Here is a 14,341-nt window from a genome sequence, read left to right on the forward strand (position 1 = left end):
TTGAAATGTAGGTGTTCTGGCATTTTATTATTAAAATGTGAATGAGAAATAGATAACCAGAGGAGATTTTCCAAGTAATCTTTTAATATATACTCTTTAGATATTCTATCCTTAATCTCTTCTTAAAATAATTAAATAGCCCAGATTACTTTAAAATGTTTATAATGCTAAGCATACCGTTACCTGTTTTTTATTTATTTACTATCATTTTTAAAGATTTTTTAAAATTTTTTATTAAATTTTTTAATGTTTATTATTTTTGAGAGACAGAGACCCACATGGGGTTCGAACTCATAAACTGTGAGATCACCATCTGAGCCAAAGTTGGACGCTTAACCAACTGAGCCACCCAGGTGCCCCTAAAGATGTTTTTTTTTATTTTTAAATAATCTCTACACCCAACATGGGGCTCAAACTTACAACACCGAGATCAAGAGTCACCTGGTCCACTGACTGAGCCAGCCAGGCTCTTGTTATTTGCTTTTTAAATCTGCTATTTTTTTTTTAAAGCTTATCACTTAAAATTGAGAGAGAGAGACAGAACACAGGTGGGGAGGGGCAGAGAGAGAAGGAGACACAATACGAAGCAGGCGTCAGGCTCTGAACTGTCAGCACAAAACCCGATGCAGGGGCTCAAACCCATGAACCATGAGATCATGACCTGAGTCACCCAGGTGCCCCTAAATCTACTATTTTGATGCATAATACATAGCCAGTCGGGCACCCTTGTTATTTGCTTTTTAAATATACTATTTTGACGTGTAATTTACATGAAATAAATTGTACCTATTTTAAGTGTACAGTTCAATGCAGGTAGAAAAAAATATATCTGTGTAATCGCCACTACAATCAAAATATAGAATATTTCCTTTAGTCTCCAAAATTCCTCACGATTTTTCCCAATCACAATTCAGTACCCTTTGTCCCAGGAAACCACTGATCCCTGTCTGTCAGTAGAGAATAGGGGTTTTTTTCTACAATTTCACACAAATGAAATCATATAGCAAGTATTATTTTGTATCTGGCTTCTTTCACTTACCACAATATTTGCTCCTTATTATTGCTGAACAATATTCTTTGGTATGGATATATCACAATTTTTTCACGTACTCATTTATTTTTTATTTGTTTTTTTAAGAATTATAATTCTAGGGGCGCCTGGGTGGTTCAGTCGGTTAAGCCGCCGACTTCGGCTCAGGTCATGATCTTGCAGTCCGTGAGTTCAAGCCCCGCGTCGGGCTCTGTGCTGACAGCTCAGAGCCTGGAGCCTGTTTCAGATTCTGTGTCTCCCTCTCTCTGACCCTCCCCCGTTCATGCTCTGTCTCTGTCTCAAAAATAAATAAACGTTAAAAAAAAAAGAATTATAATTCTATAGTTTTATTAAGACAAAAACTGACAATGTGGTATGAAGTTATATTAAAGTTTTCACAGAAATTTAACACATGCCTAAAAAGATTTTACAATGGAAATTCTTGGGACGCCTGGGTGGCTTGGTCAGTTAGGCGTCTGACTCTCGATTTCCATTCAGGTCATAACCTTCGGGTTCATGGGTTTGAGCCCTGGGTTGGGCTCTGCGCTGACAGTGTGAGGCCTGCTTGAGATTCTCTCTCCCTCTCTCTCTGCCCCTCCTCTTCTCTCAAAATAAATAAAGTTTAAAAACACACATCTTCTCTCAAAATAAATAAAGTTTAAAAACAAGATTTCACAGTGGAGTTCTAAATGCAGGTCTAGGCGATGTGGAGAACTGATGGATCTCATGATTGAAGACAGCATTTTGGGTATTAATTATTAGAATAAAAAAAATTGGTTTTGTTTTGTGTTTCAAAGTGAACCACTGCCCCTGGTACATGCTACACTGTAAAAATGCAGAGTTAACACTATTGGGAAGAAGGTTGTGGATTGTGGAGACAGATGTACTTTGGAGATCTACAATATCTTTTGCTCTCATTCTGCAAGTTTTATCCTTCATGGAAGGCCCTTTGCCTTTCTCAGAAAAGTACAGAATAGGCTGCCTTGCAACATTTCTCCCCCTTTCCCGTCCTGGGATGGGTGTGCAAGCTACACAGCATGGAAAGGCTTTAAAGCACTTGGGATTCTGTAGGGGCAGTATGAAAGTTTAATCTTCTCCTGAGACCAGGGCTTTTGAAATCATTCAATTCTTCAAGTGATCTGATGAACTTGTACTGTCAGTGACTGAATCCTGTTGATTTCAGAAGTCAAAGTTCAAATAACAAGCCCCAAGAAGTTTCCAACCTTGGACCATGGGCCCTTGTCTTTCCCTACTCTTCCACCTTCTATAGCATGTCTTCCCCTCTCCAAATTCTTCAGCCAGTGGCTTGGATAGACAAACTGATGTTTAACATTTCATAATTGGAAAAGAAAGGGTTTCTTATCAATTTCAAAAATTTGCACCTCTAAGACAGAACGATATGCCTATGTATATGCTCCAATAAGACTTTCCCTCCTCAACCAATTTCCATTCCCCAAATGGAAGCTTTGGTAATTTATTAACTGGTTTAGTACTTTGTTGGGAACAGCATTAAGCTCAAGAAGGGAATACCTTGGCTTATAAATTTCCAGCATTCACAGCTTTTAGACAGTTTCTCATAGTCCTCATTTAGGTTGCCAATGACATTTTTGAAAAGATAAAATATTCTGGACACAGAACCAAATCACTGCTGGTTTATTCTTTTCATTGTTTTACCATTTCCCCAGTCAGATCTCAAATTTTAACAACAAAAAAAAATCCTACCCATCTCTGTTCCTTCCCAACCCCAAATAATACACTAGTAACAGCCCCAAATAATACACTAGTAACAGCCAAAAACTATACACATGCTACACTGTAAAAATGCAGAGTTAACAGTATTGGGAAGAAGGTTGTGGATTGTGGAGATAGATGTACTTTGGAGATCTACAGTATCTTTTGCTCTCCCACACACCCACTCTCTAAGTTTTGTCCTTCATGGAAGGCCCTTTGCCTTTCTCAAAAAGAACATAATGGGCTGCCTTGCAACATTTCTCCCCCTTTCCCTTCCTGGGATGGGTGTGCAAACTACACAGCATGGGAAGGCTTTAAAGCACTTGGGCTGCTGTAGGGCACAGAAATGGTACTGCTGACTCTACAAAGGACATCTTCTCAAACCAACTCTGGTGCCAAGACAAGTATAACTCCTTCCCTTCTAACTCGAAACCCACAGTCAGACGTGACAGGAGCACTAGTACTCAGGAGAGTTAATTCTTGTCATCTTTTTGGTAATTGTTCTCTGAGAGGTAAGAATGCCACATCAGCCTTTCCTCATTGAAGGATATGACCAGCTGGTGGGCACTTGATATTGGCTTCCTTGGCAGGGACTAGGTCAGCCTCAGCAGCATTTTTCCATTTCATCAGGAACATGAGTTCTCCACGAGTCTGTAGATCTAATAATCTGTGGCTTTTCTGACTCTTCTTTTTCTTTGGTTTGCTCTCCTCTCCCTTATCTTCAGAATCAGAGTCAGCTTTGAGCTTGCCTCCCTCTGGTTTATCTGACTCAAGTCTGTTTTCTGTGACTGTAGAAACTTGGCAATGAGATCAAGGCAATCCAGGCTCTCTTCTGGCTCCCACATGTTATCTGAGAACTCCTTCCACTTTAGAAGATACTCCACTTCGCCCTTTGTCATTCAACCGTCAAGAACTTTTTCCACCACATATTTCTCTTCCCCCTCATCCAGCACCTCCTCTATTTTTTTATTGTTTTATTTCTTTTCCATAGTGCCCACCAGCTTTCTGATCTAAAGAGTGATGCTGCTCAGAGCAGCGCACAAGAGCCAGGGAGGAATTGGTGCGATAGCACACCATGTCAGGCAGGCAGAGTGGGGTGGAGGGAGTGGTGCCCAGAAAAGCAACAAGACCATGGCTGCAGTGGAGCCCCTCCCTGAAGCGGTGTACGACAGTCCCCAGCCAGCAGGCAAAAACTGTCCAATTATTTGTTGATGGACTTCTCCATAGTTTCTAGCTGGGGCTTTTATGAATAAAGCTACACTGAACATTCACCAGAAGTCTTTGCGTTGATAAACATTATTTCTACTAGGTAAATATCTAGAAAGGGGATTGCTAGATTGTGTGGTAAGTATATGTTTAACTTTATGAGAAATTGCCAAACTGGCTTGCAAAGTGGCTATATCATTTTGCATTCTCATTTGCTATTATGTGAGACTTTCAGTTACTCCACAGACTCACCAACACTTAGTATTATTACCAGTCTTTTTAAAATTTTAGCCATTCTAATGTGTGCAGAGTGGAACCTAATTCTGCATTTAATTTGTATTTCTTTGATGACTACTGTTGAACATCTTTTCATGTTCTTATGGTTGATTTCTATGGGTTTTTTTTTTCAGTAAAGTGTATTTTTTAATTGTGTTGTTGGTCTTCTATTGAGTTGTCAGAGATCTTGATATATTATGAATACAAATTTTGTTCTGTTTTTGTCAGGTGTGTGTTTTCTGATTATTTTCTCCCAATCTCTGGCTAGACTTTTCATTTTATTAATGTTGTCTTTTGAAGAGAAGTTTTCTTTTTTTGTGTGTTTGTTTGGATAAGGCACATTTCATCTTTTTTTATTTTTTAGTTCATATGCTTTTAGTCCCATCTAAGAAGTCTTTGCCTACCCTCAAATTGTAAGGATTTCCTCCTAGAACTGTTAGTTTTAATTTTGATGATTAGATCTCTGATCCATATTTAAATTAAGTTTTGTGATAGTATGAGGTGTGGATCAAGATAATTTTAACACAGATAACTAATTTTCAGCAATATTTGTTTTTTTTCTTTTTGTGTTTTTTTTTTATATATATGAAATTTATTGACAAATTGGTTTCCATACAACACCCAGTGCTCATCCCAAAAGGTGCCCTCCTCAATACCCATCACCCACCCTCCCCTCCCTCCCACCCCCCATCAACCCTCAGTTTGTTCTCAGTTTTTAACAGTCTCTTATGCTTTGGCTCTCTCCCACTCTAACCTCTTTTTTTTTTTTTTTCCTTCCCCTCCCCCATGGGTTCCTGTTAAGTTTCTCAGGATCCACATAAGAGTGAAAACATATGGTATCTGTCTTTCTCTGTATGGCTTATTTCACTTAGCATTACACTCTCCAGTTCCATCCACGTTGCTACAAAAGGCCATATTTCATTCTTTCTCATTGCCACATAGTATTCCATTGTGTATATATACCACAATTTCTTTATCCATTCATCAGTTGATGGACATTTAGGCTCTTTCCATAATTTGGCTATTGTTGAGAGTGCTGCTATGAACATTGGGGTACAAGTGCCCCTATGCATCAGTACTCCTGTATCCCTTGGGTAAATTCCTAGCAGTGCTATTGCTGGGTCATAGGGTAGGTCTATTTTTAATTTTCTGAGGAACCTCCACACTGCTTTCCAGAGCGGCTGCACCAATTTGCATTCCCACCAACAGTGCAAGAGGGTTCCCGTTTCTCCACATCCTCTCCAGCATCTATAGTCTCCTGATTGGTTCATTTTGGCCACTCTGACTGGCGTGAGGTGATACCTGAGTGTGGTTTTGATTTGTATTTCCCTGATAAGGAGCGACGCTGAACATCTTTTCATGTGCCTGTTGGCCATCTGGATGTCTTCTTTAGAGAAGTGTCTATTCATGTTTTCTGCCCATTTCTTCACTGGGTTATTTGTTTTTCGGGTGTGGAGTTTGGTGAGCTCTTTATAGATTTTAGATACTAGCCCTTTGTCCGATATGTCATTTGCAAATATCTTTTCCCATTCCATTGGTTGCCTTTTAGTTTTGTTGGTTGTTTCCTTTGCTGTGCAGAAGCTTTTTATCTTCATAAGGTCCCAGTAATTCACTTTTGCTTTTAATTCCCTTGCCTTTGGGGATGTGTCGAGTAAGAGATTGCTACGGCTGAGGTCAGAGAGGTCTTTTCCTGCTTTCTCCTCTAAGGTTTTGATGGTTTCCTGTCTCACATTTAGGTCCTTTATCCATTTTGAGTTTATTTTTGTAAATGGTGTGAGAAAGTGGTCTAGTTTCAACCTTCTGCATGTTGCTGTCCAGTTCTCCCAGCACCATTTGTTAAAGAGACTGTCTTTTTTCCATTGGATGTTCTTTCCTGCTTTGTCAAAGATGAGTTGGCCATACGTTTGTGGGTCTAGTTCTGGGGTTTCTATTCTATTCCATTGGTCTGTGTGTCTGTTTTTGTGCCAATACCATGCTGTCTTGATGATGACAGCTTTGTAGTAGAGGCTCAAGTCTGGGATTGTGATGCCTCCTGCTTTGGTCTTCTTCTTCAAAATTCCTTTGGCTATTCGGGGCCTTTTGTGTTTCCATATGAATTTTAGGATTGCTTGTTCTAATTTCGAGAAGAATGCTGGTGCAATTTTGATTGGGATTGCATTGAATGTGTAGATAGCTTTGGGTAGTATTGACATTTTGACAATATTTATTTTTCCAATCCATGAGCAGGGAATGTCTTTCCATTTCTTTAAATCTTCTTCAATTACCTTCATAAGCTTTCTATAGTTTTCAGCATACAGATCCTTTACATCTTTGGTTAGATTTATTCCTAGGTATTTTATGCTTCTTGGTGCAATTGTGAATGGGATCAGTTTCTTTATTTGTCTTTCTGTTGCTTCATTGTTAGTGTATAAGAATGCAACTGATTTCTGTACATTGATTTTGTATCCTGCAACTTTGCTGAATTCATGTATCAGTTCTAGCAGACTTTTGGTGGAGTCTATCGGATTTTCCATGTATAATATCATGTCATCTGCAAAAAGCGAAAGCTTGACTTCATCTTTGCCAATTTTGATGCCTTTGATTTCCTTTTGTTGTCTGATTGCTGATGCTAGAACTTCCAGCACTATGTTAAACAACAGCGGTGAGAGTGGGCATCCCTGTCGTGTTCCTGATCTCAGGGAAAAAGCTCTCAGTTTTTCCCCGTTGAGGATGATGTTAGCTGTGGGCTTTTCATAAATGGCTTTTATGATCTTTAAGTATGTTCCTTCTATCCCGACTTTCTCAAGGGTTTTTATTAAGAAAGGGTGCTGGATTTTGTCAAAGGCCTTTTCTGCATCGATTGACAGGATCATATGGTTCTTCTCTTTTTTTTTGTTAATGTGATGTATCACGTTGATTGATTTGCGAATGTTGAACCAGCCCTGCATCCCAGGAATGAATCCCACTTGATCATGGTGAATAATTCTTTTTATATGCTGTTGAATTCGATTTGCTAGTATCTTATTGAGAATTTTTGCATCCATATTCATCAGGGATATTGGCCTGTAGTTCTCTTTTTTTACTGGGTCTCTGTCTGGTTTAGGAATCAAAGTAATACTGGCTTCATAGAATGAGTCTGGAAGTTTTCCTTCCCTTTCTATTTCTTGGAATAGCTTGAGAAGGATAGGTATTATCTCTGCTTTAAATGTCTGGTAGAACTCCCCTGGGAAGCCATCTGCTCCTGGACTCTTATTTGTTGGGAGATTTTTGATAACCGATTCAATTTCTTCGCTGGTTATGGGTCTGTTCAAGCTTTCTATTTCCTCCTGATTGAGTTTTGGAAGAGTGTGGGTGTTCAGGAATTTGTCCATTTCTTCCAGGTTGTCCAATTTGTTGGCATATAATTTTTCATAGTATTCCCTGATAATTGTTTGTATCTCTGAGGGATTGTTTGTAATAATTCCATTTTCATTCATGATTTTATCTATTTGGGTCATCTCCCTTTTCTTTTTGAGAAGCCTGGCTAGAGGTTTGTCAATTTTGTTTATTTTTTCAAAAAACCAACTCTTGGTTTCGTTGATCTGCTCTACAGTTTTTTTAGATTCTATATTGTTTATTTCTGCTCTGATCTTTATTATTTCTCTTCTTCTGCTGGGTTTAGGTTGCCTTTGCTGTTCTGCTTCTATTTCCTTTAGGTGTGCTGTTAGATTTTGTATTTGGGATTTTTCTTGTTTCTTGAGATAGGCCTGGATTGCAATGTATTTTCCTCTCAGGACTGCCTTCGCTGCGTCCCAAAGCGTTTGGATTGTTGTATTTTCATTTTCGTTTGTTTCCATATATTTTTTGATTTCTTCTCTAATTGCCTGGTTGACCCACTCATTCGTTAGTAGGGTGTTCTTTAACCTCCATGCTTTTGGAGGTTTTCCAGACTTTTTCCTGTGGTTGATTTCAAGCTTCATAGCATTGTGGTCTGAAAGTATGCATGGTATAATTTCAATTCTTGTAAACTTATGAAGGGCTGTTTTGTGACCCAGTATATGATCTATCTTGGAGAATGTTCCATGTGCACTCGAGAAGAAAGTATATTCTGTTGCTTTGGGATGCAGAGTTCTAAATATATCTGTCAAGTCCATCTGATCCAATGTCTCATTCAGGGCCCTTGTTTCTTTATTGACCGTGTGTCTAGATGATCTATCCATTTCTGTAAGTGGGGTGTTAAAGTCCCGAGCAATTACCACATTCTTATCAATAAGGTTGCTTATGTTGATGAGTAATTGTTTTATATATTTGGGGGCTCCCGTATTCGGCGCATAGACATTTATAATTGTTAGCTCTTCCTGATGGATAGACCCTGTAACTATTATATAATGTCCTTCTTCATCTCTTGTTACAGCCTTTAATTTAAAGTCTAGTTTGTCTGATATAAGTATGGCTACTCCAGCTTTCTTTTGGCTTCCAGTAGCATGATAAATAGTTCTCCATCCCCTCACTCTGAATCTAAAGGTGTCCTCAGGTCTAAAATGAGTCTCTTGTAGACAGCAAATAGATGGGTCTTGTTTTTTTATCCATTCTGATACCCTATGTCTTTTGGTTGGCGCATTTAATCCATTTACATTCAGTGTTATTATAGAAAGATACGGGTTTAGAGTCATTGTGATGTCTGTATGTTTTATGCTTGTAGTGATGTCTCTGGTACTTTGTCTCACAGGGTCCCCCTTAGGATCTCTTGTAGGGCTGGTTTAGTGGTGACAAATTCCTTCAGTTTCTGTTTGTTTGGGAAGACCTTTATCTCTCCTTCTATTCTAAATGACAGACTTGCTGGATAAAGGATTCTCGGCTGCATATTTTTTCTGTCTAGCACCCTGAAAATCTCGTGCCAATTCTTTCTGGCCTGCCAAGTTTCAAAAGAGAGATCAGTCACGAGTCTTATAGGTCTCCCTTTATATGTGAGGGCACGTTTACCCCTTGCTGCTTTCAGAATTTTCTCTTTATCCTTGTATTTTGCCAGTTTCACTATGATATGTCGTGCAGAAGATCGATTCAAGTTACGTCTGAAGGGAGTTCTCTGTGCCTCTTGGATTTCAATGCCTTTTTCCTTCCTCAGTTCAGGGAAGTTCTCAGCTATAATTTCTTCAAGTACCCCTTCAGCACCTTTCCCTCTCTCTTCCTCCTCTGGGATACCAATTATGCGTATATTATTTCTTTTTAGTGTATCACTTAGTTCCCTAATTTTCCCCTCATACTCCTGGATTTTTTTATCTCTCTTTTTCTCAGCTTCCTCTTTTTCCATAATTTTATCTTCTAGTTCACCTATTCTCTCCTCTGCCTCTTCCATCCGAGCCGTGGTGGTTTGCATTTTGTTTTGCATTTCATTTAAAGCGTTTTTCAGCTCCTCGTGACTGTTCCTTAGTCCCTTGATCTCTGTAGCAAGAGATTCTCTGCTGTCCTGTATACTGTTTTCAAGCCCAGCGATTAATTTTATGACTATTATTCTAAATTCACTTTCTGTTATATTATTTAAATCCTTTTTGATCAGCTCATTAGCTGTTGTTATTTCCTGGAGATTCTTCTGAGGGGAATTCTTCCGCTTGGTCATTTTGGATAGTCCCTGGTGTGGTGAGGACCTGCAGGGCACTTCCCCTGTGCTGTGGTGTATAACTGGAGTTGGTGGGCGGGGCCACAGTCAGTCCTGATGTCTGCCCCCAGCCCACCGCTGGGGCCACAGTCAGACTGGTGTGTGCCTTCTCTTCCCCTCTCCTAGGGGCGGGATTCACTGTGGGGTGGCGTGGCCCATCTGGGCTACTTGCTCACTGCCAGGCTTGTGATGCTGGGGATCTGGCGTATTAGCTGGGGTGGGAAGGCAAGGTGCACGGCGGCAGGGGGGGCAGGCTTAGCCCGCTTCTCCTTAGGTGATCCACTTCAGGAGGGGCCCTGTGGCACCCGGAGGGAGTCAGATCCGCTGCCGGAGGTTTGGCTCCGCAGAAGCACAGAGTTGGGTGTTTGCGCGGAGCGAGCAATTTCCCTGGCCGGAACCGGTTCCCTTTGGGATTTTGGCTGGGGGATGGGCGGGGGAGATGGCGCTGGCGAGCGCCTTTGTTCCCCGCCAAACTGAGCTCTGTCGTCCGGGGGCTCCGCAGCTCACCCTCCCTTTGTCCTCCAGCCTTCCCGCTTTCCGAGCAGAGCTGTTAACTTATGACCTCCCAGACGCTAAGTCGCGCTTGCTGTGGGAACACAGTCCGTCAGGCCCCTCCGCTTTTGCAAGCCGGACTCAGGGGCTCTGCTTGGCTGGCGAGCCGCCCCTCCGCCCCGGCTCCCTCCCGCCAGTCCGTGGAGCGCGCACCGCCTCGCCGCCCTTCCTACCCTCTTCCGTGGGCCTCTCATCTGCACTTGGGTCCGGTGACTCCGTTCTGCTAATCCTCTGGCGGTTTTCTGGGTTATTTAGGCAGGTGTAGGTGGAATCTAAGTGATCAGCAGGACGCGCGGTGAGCCCAGCGTCCTCCTACGCCGCCATCTTCCTGTCGAGCCTCAGCAATATTTGTTAAAAAGACGTCTTTTCAAAAAAAAAAAGACTGTCTTTTCCCCAATGAATTATCAAAAATAATTTGCCTCTATGTGTGGGTCCATTTCCTTCCATTGCTTTTTATGTGTATCCTTATCCGTATCCAAAAGCATTATATCTTTGTTTTTCAATGTTTATTTAGTTTTGAGAGAGCAAAAGTGGGGAAGGGAAAATGAGATGGGGACAGAGGATCTGAAGCAGGCTCTGCTTTGACAGCAGAGAGCCCTATGTGGGGTTTGAACTCATACACTGCAAGATCATGACCTAAGCCAAAGTCAGACACTCAATCGACTGAGCCACCCAGATGCCCCACCAAAATCATTATATCTTGATTGCTTTATAATAAATGCTAAAGTCAAGTAGTATAATTCTTCTAAATTTGACTATTCTAATTCCTTTGCATCTCCTGGGCTTTCATTGAGCTTCTTAGATCTGTGTTTGACATTTTTCAGGAACTCAGAAAAAATTCTGGCCATTATTTCTTCAAATATATTCTCCTTCCCCCCAGTCTTTCTAAGGCTCCAATTATATATCTATATATCTATATATATATATTATATATCTATATCTTGATATTAACCCACAAATTACTGACACTGTCCTTTTTTCAGTCTTTTCCTTTTCCTTCTCTATAGTAGACTTAGTTTGCAGTTTTCATTACACTGTCATGAAGTTCACTGATATTTTCTTCTCGAATGTCTAATCTGGTGTAAAACCCATCCAGTGGATTTTTTTTCCATTTAAGATATTCTAGAACTTCCATTGATTCTATTTTTAGTTTCCATTTCTCTTCATATTATATTCATATTTTTCTTTAATTCCTTGACATATTTATACTAGCTTTTGGGATGTCCTTTACTATTAACTCTGGGGAGTCTATTTCTATTGATTGACTCTTCTCCTGGATAATGATTACCTTTTCAGGGATCTTTGTGAATTTTCCATATGTTCAACAAAATCTCTTTCCTCTGACAGACCAAAACACAATTGTATCCCCACCCTGTGCATACTTCCATAGTTATTTCCTTTTCACATCCCCATTAGTTAGTTGTTTATGCCAAACCTTGTAGAGTTCACTTCATACATAAACAACTTAATACCTAGTCAAAGACACAAAGGGACCCATAGGGACTATTACCTAAATACCTCCCTCATTTATGGCATTTCAGGGAAAATTGCTGATATTTCTACCTCTTACAACTTTCTTGTCTTTCTCCTCAGCTTGGGGAGAATACTGTGTTGTCTTGGATTATCTTTCCCTATACCACAGGTCCAAAAACTACCTCCAGGTATAAAGATGGGGTCAATTGTAGGACTCATTTCAACTTTTCTTCTCTCAATCTTGACTCCTCATTATCTCATGTCTAAAAATTATTGTTTCATATATTTTGTCCAATTCAAGTTGTTTAAAATGGGATGGCTAGTCTGATACTAGTTATTCTGTTATGATTACAAACAGATGTTTCATGTTATTTTCATGGTTATGTTAACTCATCTTTAAGTGAGGACACACAGGAATTAAAATGTAATAAAAACAATATTTGTGGCATTTCCCCATAACGAAAAAAATACTGTTCTAGAACTCAGAAAATGGGCTCCAGTCCTAGCTATTCCAGCTGATCCACTTTGGATAGGACAGACAACTGTTCTAAGTCTCAGTTTTCTGAGTTGCTTAATTAGATTATCTCATAAAATCTGTGACCTTAATGTCCAGAAATTAGATAAAGTTCACCAAAGGTACTTTAATGGGAAGATATGTATAGAAGATAATCTAATAAATCTTTGTATGTAAACTCATTTAACAAATCCTCTGATTTAATCATTACTGTTATATGTGTTTGCCAATTAAAGTGTATTAAAATATAAAATGTAAATATAAAAACTATGAGGTAATTTTAATAGATTAAAAATAAATTTTACCTTTTCAGATTTTTAAAAAGGTTTTTTTTAATTGAAGTAAGCTCTACACCCAATGTGGGGTTCAAACTCACAACCCCAAGATCATAAGTCACATGCTCTTCTGACTGAGCCGGCCAGGTGCCCCATCTTTTCAGATTTAATATTATGTTTATGTCTTAACTGTTTAGGGGAGTTAAAGCATAATGTTAAGGATTATCTGTCCTTAAGTGTCATCTGTAAAGTAAATCTGTAAACTGAAAATTCTGTTTTGCTTTTATTTTAGCTGAGGAAATTCACATCCCATCACCCCACTTACGATTTTATTCAAGAAAAAAAGATTATCACTACAAAATAATTATTTATAATATTCTAAAATAATCCAATTGTATAACCAAAAAATTGATGACAAATAGAACAAAATTGGCTATCCACACCTCCAAAATGAACTATAGCACCAAATTCCATATTTTAAAAACTCTGTTTCATATTTTAAAATCTAGTATTATACCCAGTATGAACACTAGACTAAATTTTAAAACAATAATAGTATCAACGGGCTTTTCCTCATCCATCATAAAAAGCTCTTTAAAGAATTTCCAATATACTAATTATGCATGACTTCCCCTGTCGGAATCCATGGTAAGCATCCTTAATCAAATTTTGTTACTCCAGGTGCTCCCTTACAAATCTCTTAAAATGTTCTCTAAATTCTTTTACTCACACTATTGGAAAAATCTCTGCTCTGTTACTAATTTGTGTGTGAACATTCCATAATAATGCTATTATGTTGTATTTTTTTTCAATTAAATCATACAATTAAGTTCATTAAACTGGAACATTTTCTTAAAGTCTTATTTTGTTTGTTTGTTTAGGCTTACTGAGTTATTTTTCCAATTAACACATGTAAGCATCATAAAAGTCTGGATTTTCCTGATTTAAGGGCATCTGATAAAGTCCATTATTTATTTATACCTTGATAGTCATATATGAAATATTCTCTCAATATTTATGTCGTTTTTTGGTACTAACAAGGAAAAATCACAAAAATGAATTATGTTTACATACAAATGTTAAGGGAATGCTAATTTTTTCTAAGTCAGAGTTGCCACACCCACTACTCCCTTCCTGCTAACTTGCAGAATTTTTCCTCTTCCTGATTTCTTAACTCCCTGCACTAGTTCTAATCCAGGAACCAGTGATCTAATTTCACATAACCTGTTTTCTCTGTCATACAACTTATTTTCCTTCTCTTAAACCACATGAGAAGTATAGGAAAACAAACAGAGAATCTATTAAGATTTCCATTAATTGGTAAGTTTGAAGTTTTAGAATACTAGAACAGGAGTTCTCAAACTTAGTGGGGTTAGGAATCATTTGGAGATATTTGTTGAAATTCAGATTCCCAGACCCCACACTCAAGAGATTCTGAATTTAATAGGCTTGGAATGGGGGGACACCAGTTTGAATTTTATTTTTTTTTAATTTTTTTTTTCAACGTTTATTTATTTTTGGGACAGAGAGAGACAGAGCATGAATGGAGGAGGGGCAGAGAGAGAGGGAGACACAGAATCGGAAACAGGCTCCAGGCTCTGGGCCATCAGCCCAGAGCCTGACGCGGGGCTCGAACTCACAGACCACGAGATCGTGACCTGGCTGAAGTC

The 14,341-nt window shown here is 39.1% G+C and overlaps 1 protein-coding gene and 1 pseudogene across 1 annotated transcript in view; both read right to left on the reverse strand.

The window, feature by feature from the left end:
• LOC115526341 (doublecortin domain-containing protein 1-like) overlaps window positions 1-14,341 on the reverse strand; it is an 85,737-nt gene that overhangs the window by 30,097 nt on the left and 41,299 nt on the right. The window lies entirely within an intron of this gene.
• LOC115525349 lies at window positions 3,235-3,750 on the reverse strand (annotated as a pseudogene).

This window comes from Lynx canadensis, chromosome D1 (assembly GCF_007474595.2).
Source record: "Lynx canadensis isolate LIC74 chromosome D1, mLynCan4.pri.v2, whole genome shotgun sequence".
Taxonomy (NCBI): Eukaryota; Metazoa; Chordata; class Mammalia; order Carnivora; family Felidae; genus Lynx; species Lynx canadensis.